The sequence below is a fragment of the Capra hircus genome, chromosome 26 (assembly GCF_001704415.2).
Source record: "Capra hircus breed San Clemente chromosome 26, ASM170441v1, whole genome shotgun sequence".
Classification (NCBI taxonomy): Eukaryota; Metazoa; Chordata; class Mammalia; order Artiodactyla; family Bovidae; genus Capra; species Capra hircus.
In genome coordinates, this window is record NC_030833.1 from 2,596,608 (window position 1) to 2,605,131 (window position 8,524).

Consider the following 8,524-nt stretch of genomic DNA (forward strand, 5'->3'; position numbering starts at 1 on the left):
GCTGGCCCTTCTGCCCATTGCCAGGGCCAGTGACCTCCTCTGCGGCTGAGCGGCCTGGCTGCGGAAGGCTGTAAGACCACCTGCTCAGACAGAAGTGCACAACACAGGCAGACACGTGATGGGCCACGAGGGGACCGGCCTGGAGGCAGCCTGGAGCAAGGGGCAGAACTGTTTATTCTCGGGGCTTCCACATTTGAAAAAGCCCCATAAACCGGAACCCTGTGAGCCCTGTGGCACATGAGGGTGAAACCCTTGAGTAAGACTATCCACGCACACAAACGGACCCCGAACTGTACAGATAACTCAGAGTCCTACCCAGAATCCTGTGCACGTGGCTGGAGAAAGTGGCTCAGGGTTCAGAACGGGCGTGGACGACACCCCTGCGTCAAAACCCTGATGATCTTAGCTGCCTCTCTGACTCTTCGCCAGTGTAGACAAAGCTCTTGCGTCAAGGAGATGGGAACGTTGCAAAGGCAGGCATGCTCATCCTCACCCCACCAATCCACGTGGACACACAGCACCCAACCATCCCCCTCCCCCAACCTCCAGACTGGCCCCCAGCGCAGGGCGGGGTGGCCAGCCCACTCAGCTCCGCCACCAGCTCCCGGAAGCCCCGGGCCAGCCACTCTCCCAGGCCTTGGTTTCCCTTTTGCCCTCATCACACCCAAGCCCCTCTCCTCTAAGTGGCTACACACACATACACACCCCAACACACCCCTTCCTTCCGGCCACCTCAGGCCGCTCACTGGGCGAGCCTGACCAGGAAGGGAGCCCCGTACCCTGGGGCTGAGTTAGGACTGGCCACCGCCTTCATGGGACACCTTCCCAAGGGCCAGAGGTGGACTCAGGGGCCATGTCTCCCATCTGGCTGAGGTCCAGGGAGCTGTCTGATGTCCTGCTGGGCACAGGAAAGGGGTTCCCTCATGAAGGGTCCCAGGGGCTCCTCCACCCCCTTCCTGCCCAGGTGATGATGATAACGGTGGCTCAGGGCATGGTCCCCAAGGACAAGAGAGCCCCTCCAGGGTGCAGCCCTCATACCAGGCTGTGAGACTCACCCCCTGGGGCAATGCCCTCTGTGGTCAAGAGCATCCCGCCCGTGGGCCACCTGCTCTGACCCCTGAACCACCTGATGGAGCTCCTCCACATGGGCCACACAAGCCACCCTGCAAGCGCCGGGGGACGACATTAAGACTGCTCTCCCGTCAGGGTTGGTGGAGAAGCTGGGGGCAAGGTTACCCCTTTCCCTGTTCTATGTCCAGGGTCTCAGCCATAGGCACTGAAAGAAATCGCTTCCATTTTTATTTCCTGATAAAAGATCCTCTCTGCTCCCACGACTTCCCCCGGCCGGGAGAAGAAGGTTTCAGCAAACCCAACTGACTCCAGCTGACACAGAGCATGTGGGGCGGGCGGAGGGGGTGGGAGCCAGGGGACCACTCCCCCTCCGACTTCAGGGCCCACAGGCCCGGTCCACTGGGAAGGGGCAGCCCGGTTAATGTTGCCCGGAGCCCAGGGAGGCGGGGCCCAGACGCCCCGAGCAGCCAGTGGGGAGGACAGGCCGACCAGACGCCGACCCGGGCAGAGTCAGAAGCCGGGGCTCGGAGCGCGGCGGCCGCTGCGCCCACAAACCCTCGGAGGAGAGAGCACGGTCACTACAGCACGCGCCCAGCAACACCGCCGCCAGGGGGCGCGCACGAGCAGCCCCGGGGCTCCCTGGGCGGCCAAGCTGGACCGCGCTCTGGGGGCCCGCTCCCCCCGGCCGGCCGCTCCTGCCAGGAGGCGTCTGGACGCTGATGCCGGCCCCACAAGACGTCCCGGGGCGGCAGCAGGCCCACGAGACAGGTTGGAAACGGTCTTCCCACACAGCTGCACGCTTATGCGTGTATGCACATGCCCGTGGGCAAAACGCACAGACACACACACACACACACACACACGTGCACCCTCATACGCACTGGCCTGTCTCCCTAGGTGCTGCCTGGGGCCCTGGGCTTTCCCGGTCAGCACAGTGGACCCTTCCTGGCGTCCCCACTGAGGAGATAGGTCCCCTTTGCCTGCCCCCAGGCCAGCTCTGCAGCTGCGGAGGGGACAGTGAACAGCTCCAGCCTGGGCTCCAGAGGCACTAGACGCCTGCCCACCATCTCAGCCCTGTGACCACCTTGAGGACAAGCCCAGGCTGGCGGGGGCAGGGGGGGGGGGGGCGGGGGCCGAGGAGGGGGCCCGTGGGGCAGCCCCCAGCCGACCCCACGTACCCCATGCATGTGAGACCCCCTACCCCCAGCCGAGGCCAAGGTGGGGAGCACAGACCCTGAGCGGGTGGCAGAGGGCAGGGTGTGTGCTGGCCCGGAGGTGACACCAGCAACTGTCCAATTTACACGAAAGCGTAACCAAAGCCCAGCGGCGTGCAGGAGGGAGGAGTCTTGTCAGAGGCTGGGCTCCCTGCCCTGGAAACCAGAGTCCTGCCGCAATACCAGGAAAGGGCCGCCCGGCCCAGCGTGGCTTTGCAACAGCGGGGCCAGGAGACCACACTCAGGCTGCGGAGACCCACACAGGAAGGGAGCTGATCTCCTTCCGGTGAGGGACCGGGCTCATCCTCTGACCCGCCCGCCCAGCAAGGAGTGGGCCTGCAGAATCCGATACTGATGCCCAACCCGCTCCTCGCCTGGGGGGCTGAGAGGACGGCCCCTGGCATCTTTTATGACCTGGGCTCACACCTGAGTGTGGCCTTTACCGCCTCCATCGTTTCGTCCACAGCCACATCCAGCTGCCCACACCTGGATTCCCGCCACGGCCTCCTTGAGGCCAGCCTCCCTGGCATGGCGCCCCCTGCCTCCCCTCCCAGGCCCGTCTAGTTCAGTGGAGGTGAAGTTCCCATGGCCACTGCCCAGGGGCCTCCGGGGCTCCCCGGCCCTCTGCATGGTCAGGGTCCAGCCCCACAGTTATGACAGGTGGGCGCTCGTTCCCTGAGTGGCCAAGGGACCCACACGGATGCTAGACACAGAGAGGCAGGACAGGCCTCGCACCTCAGTGGAGCCAGCGCTGGGGAGAAAGGGAGTGGGCACGCAGGCAAAGGCACTGAGGCATGGGGGGCAGCTGACCTGGACCCGGGCTCATTCCTGTCCCCTCCTGCAGGCAGGGGGGCCGGCGGGGGAGCCAGGAAGGCAGGCCAGCGAGAGCCCAGCCCCCTGGGCAGCACAGAGCCAAGGACTGAAACTGTCACCATCAGCAAGCGCCATGGGCTAAGCCGAGGAGGGTCAAGGGTCAGGAGAAGAAGGCGAGAGCTGGGGAGGGCAGTGATCTGCTTAGAAAGGGCCTCACTGGCCAGGTGAGGGGGGCGGGAGAGGTGGCCCTGGGCACGCAGGGGCAGCGGCAGGGAGCCCTGCAGGGTCCAGGCTGTTCTGTGTCCTGACAGTGGGCATGGGTGCATGAGCTCACGCATGTGGTAAAGGGCATAGAGCTAGACACGTGCACGTGCCCCTGCACACCCATGCATGCACAGGGACCCCAAGAGCACACACACGCAAGCACACAGCAGGGCACACAGACAGGTAAGATCTGACGGAGTCGCGGCCGTCAGCCCGTCACTGACCCTGCGTGGCCAGCGGGTGAGGAGAGCCAGGGCTCCCCTGTTACTCCTCCCCTCGCTTGTGAGCCTACCGTTATCTCCAGTTTCGTCAAAGCCCTGCCGGCCAGCACTCGAAGAAAAGGCTACAGGGAGGCTGGGCCCCTTAAGGGGTGAGCAGACGTGGGCACATGGGGGCCTACTGGGGGCTGGGGGCCGCAGGCCGGGGCGGCCTGGACCAGCAAGGATGGCACGGCTGCCTGAGCTTGGGGGGCAGGAGGCAGGGTCGGGCTCCCCCAGGTGCCTGGGTCACCCCCAGGCTCTGTGCTGAACTCCCCCCCAAACAGCAGAGGCTCAGATGGAAATGAACCCATCTTATAACTTTGACGGGTCATTTGAGTTTGTGAATGAGGCTAGTTTGCCAAAATGATTCTTCCCTCTTTAATTAAAATCCTTTATTAACTGCCAAGCTAACACCATCCCGCAAGACAGACAAGATAATGAGTCCACATCCTTCAGCACAGGCGGGCAGCCATCCAAGTGAGGCAGGAGGTTCAGCAGAGGGGCCGGGCCCCTGCAGACACGCCTCACTCAGGATGCGGGGGGGCCCAAACCCCGACAGAGGTTCCAGCTGGGGCACAGTGCCTGACCGAAGATCGTGTGAGGAACGGGGTCCAACCCAGGGCTTTGCCAGGCCACACGGTCCCCCACAGGCTCCAAGCAGACCAGGGCGGGGCAGGGCGAGTGCCCAGTCAGGGCACCTGGAAGGGAGGCGGCCTGGACCCGCAGGGCCCAGACTCACTCTCAGGCTGCGTCAGCTGAGCAAGGACCCTGAAAACAGTAGGTTCTGGATGCCAAGGGGCAGCAGGCTTGCACCCCAGTCACCCCGGCCGTGACCACAGACAAGGAGCAGGGCCAGGGAGAAGGGGCAGGTACAGTCATCCTCGCCAAGGGGGCACATGGGGAAGTGACTCCACCAGCCTGGTTCAGCCCCAGGACATCAGCCCCACACGTACCTCCCATTCACTTCACTTGAAACACTTCAAACAGACAAGAACAGTGGCTCATACAGTGAAAGCCATGTATAGGCCACCAGCCCTTCTCAATCTTAAATCACACTGCCCGCTGCCCTTCTAAGTGTAAAATAAATACCCGAGTCCACATCAACATAAATGTTACTGGAAAAATTAATGAATGGAGAAGAGAGACAAATCTCCCAAAATCTCCTTGGAGAACTCCAATACTCTGCCTAACGACACCCGTTACATGTGGGCCGTGCAGATGGCTTCCTCCCAGAGGACACTGACCAGGGAAACCGTGGCTTGACTGCAGAGGCACCTGACAGACCTCAGGTGCCCAAGGCCGCCATCGGCAGCGTTGCATGCGGACCATACTCTAGGCAGGACGTGATGAGAAGCACACTTGGCTCTGCTTTTCCTACCACAGCCCCACCTCAGTTCAGTTCAGTCGCTCAGTCGTGTCCAACTCTTTGCGACCGCATGGACTGCAGCACACCAGGCCTCCCGGTCCATCACCAACTCCTGGAGCTTACTCAAATTCACGTCCATTCAGTCGGTGATGCCATCCAACCATCTCATCCTGTCACCCGCTTCCTTTAGCCTCATCTCAGCACGACAAAAACCTCAGACAAATCCCAACAGGGACGTCTCACCTGCCTGGCACTCCAGGGCAGCACCTGCCCAGCACTCCTCAAGCTGCTAAGTTTACCAAAAACAGGGAGTGTCTGAGAAACTGCCCAGCCCAGAGGAACCTCTGGAGACACATCCCTAAGAGTCAGTGTGGGACTGTGGATGGGACCCTGGGACAGAGAAAGAACATCAGGTGAAAACGTTGTTTAGTCACTCAGCTGTGTCTGCCTTGCGACCCCATGGACTGCAGCACACCAGGCCTCCCTGTCCTTCACCATCTCCCAGAGCTTGCTCAAACTCATGGCAGTGATGCCATCCAACCATCTCATCTTCTGTCACCCCCTCTCCTGTCTTCAATCTTTCCCAGCATCAGGTCTATTTCAATGAGTTAGTTCTTCCCATCAGGTGGCCAAAATGCTGGAATTTCAGCTTCAGCATCAGTCCTTCCAATGAATAGTCAGGACTGATCTCCTTTAGGACTGACTGGTTTGCTCTCCTTGCAGTTCAAGGGACTCTCAAGAGTCTTCTCCAGCACCACAGTTCAAAAGTATCAATTCTTCAGTGCTCAGAGTTCTTTATGGTCCAACTCACATTTGTACATGACTATATGGACCTTTGTTGGCAAAGTAATATCTCTGCTTTTTAATATGCTATCTAGGTTAGTCATAGCTTTTCTTCCAAGGAGCAAGCGTCTTTTTAATTTCATGGCTGCAGTCACCATCTGCAGTGATTTTGGAGCCCAAGAAAAGAAAGTCTGTCACTGTTTCCATTGTTTCCCCACCTATTTGCCATGAAGTGATGGGACCAGATGCCATGATCTTAGTTTTCTGAACGCTGAGTTTTAAGCCAACTTTTCACTCTCCTATCTTCATCAAGAGACTCTTTAGCTCTGCTTTGCTTTCTGCCACAAGGATAGTGTCAACTACCATATACGAGGTTATTGATATTTCTCCTGGCAATCTTGATTCCATCTTGTGCTTCATCCAGTCCAGCATTTCACATGATGTACTCTGCATAGAAGTTAAATAAGCAGGGTGACAATATACAGCCTTAACATACTCGTTTCTCATTTTGGAACCAGTCCATTATTCTGTGTCCAGTTCTAACTGTTGTTTCTTGACCAGCCTACAGTTTTCTCAGGAGGTGGGTCAGGTGGTCTGGTAGTCCCATCTCTTGAAGAATTTTCCAGTTTGTTGTGATCCACACAGTCAAAGGCTTTGGTGTAGTTAATGAAGCAAAAGTAGATGTCTTCTGGAATTCTCTTGCTTTTTCGGTGATCCAACAGAATTTGGCAATTTGATCTCTGGTTCCTCTGCCTTTTCTAAATTCAGCTTGAACATCTGGACATTCTCGGTTCACATACTGTTGAAGCCTAGCTTGGAGAATTTTGAGCATTCCTTTGGTAGTGTGTGAGATGAGTGCAATTGTGTGGTAGTTTGAGCATTCTTTGGCATTGCCTTTCTTTGGGATTGGAAGGAAAACTGACCTTTTCCAGTCTTGTGGCCACTGCAGAGTTTTCCAAATTTGCTGGCATATTCAGCGCAGCACTTTCACAGCATCACCTTTTAGGACTTGCAATAGCTTAGCTGGAATTCCATCACCTCCACTAGCTTTGTTTGCAGTGATCCTTCCTAAGGCCCACTTGACTTCACACTCCAGGACGGCTGGCTCTAGGTGAGTGATCACACCATTGTGGTTATCTGGATCATTAGGATCTCTTTTGTACAGTTCTGTGTATCTTGCCACCTCTTATCATCTGCTTCTGTTAGGTCCATATTGTTAGAAAATGTGAATAAGGTATGAACTTATATCTGATAATAATGTATCAATATTGGTTCATTAATTGTAGCAAATCATCCATACTGCTGTGAAACGCTAATAACACAGGAAACTGAGTGTTGATGGGGATATGGGACCCTCTGGACTTTGTGCCCGTTTTCTGTAAATCTTAAAAAAGTCTGAAAAAAATCAAGCCTATTAATTAAAAAAAAAAAAGAACAACTAACCCCTGATGGTCCCGACTGTCCCCCCAGGTCCCTCAGCTCCCCCTCTGTAGGACAGGGAAGGTCTTCTGAGGCTAAAACACAAGACTCAGAGTAGGGGAAGCTGAGCCAAAACGGCCAGAGGTCTGTGTGAGCCGAGGCCGGGCAGGCCTGTCCTTGCGTGCTGCAACACCGGGCCCGGTCACCTGTGCGCACCTGGGAGGGGCGTGCGGGTCACCAGTAGTGAGGCGCCCAAAAGCAAGCGGGGCTCAACACCCCACCCGCAAGAGCCATCCGGATAAACTGGGCGGGCTGTGAGTGTGCCGGCTGGGGCTCCCCGCGGCCAGCCGGGTAAGGAGGGGTCGCAGGGTTCTCCCCCGCAGAGGCGCAGAGCCCGGGACGCCCAAGGACCCCCCCCCAGGACGGAAGTCCCAGGTGCCCGCCCTGTGGGGCCGCCCTGCTCCCCAGACACTGGCGCCCGGACCACAGAGGCCTCCGAGGGACCAGGTCCCCGGGGACCCCCGAGGGCCGGGGGGGCAGCGGGGCTGGGGAGTCGTCGTCCCGGCTCCCTGGGCACCGCGGCCTCCGTGTGCTCGCCTGGAAATGAGGCCCACTGTCGGCCAAGGGCGGAAGCCTGAAGAGAAGCAACGCCGACGAGCAACACCTGCACAAGCGCGCGCGCTAGGCGCCCTCGCGAGACTATCCGGCTTCCGGTGTCTCCCCCAAACCCCGCGCGCGCGTGCGCACACGGCCCGGCGCGCGCTCCGGGACCCGCTCGCGCGCGCGCCTCGGTCCTCGCGCGCCCCCTGGCGCCCGGCGGCCGGCCCTGCGGGCGGCGCGCACCGGCCCCGAGCGCGGAGAGCAGCGCCACCGAGTGGACACGCGCCGTCTCCGCCCACGCGCAGGGCCGCCGCCCACGTGGACGCCACTTCCCCGGCCCACCGGCCGCTGAGCCCGCGCGGACCCCTGTGATCCGCGAGCGGCTAGAGAGCGAGCGCGCCGGCCTGGGCGATTCTGCAGGCGGGAGAACGGACGCGTGAGAGCCCCTGGAGGACCTCCTGGCGCCTGTGACCGTCAGTGCCCCGGCCTGGTCCCCCCGAGGCCGCCCGGGCTTCACGCGGGGCCCTTGTTGTCGCCGGCGGTCACCGGGCCCTGTGGCTGGAGCAGAGGGGTGTCCCTGTAGAGCTACGACCGCGGCACACGGAGCGGGGAACGGGGGTCCGGGGGCAGGGACCCGCCCCAGCCAGGCAGGGCTGGCCACGCTCTCCGACCTCCGGATACAGGGCCGGTATCTGCGTGCGTCCTCCTGGGCCGTGCGGCCCCCCAGCCAGGCT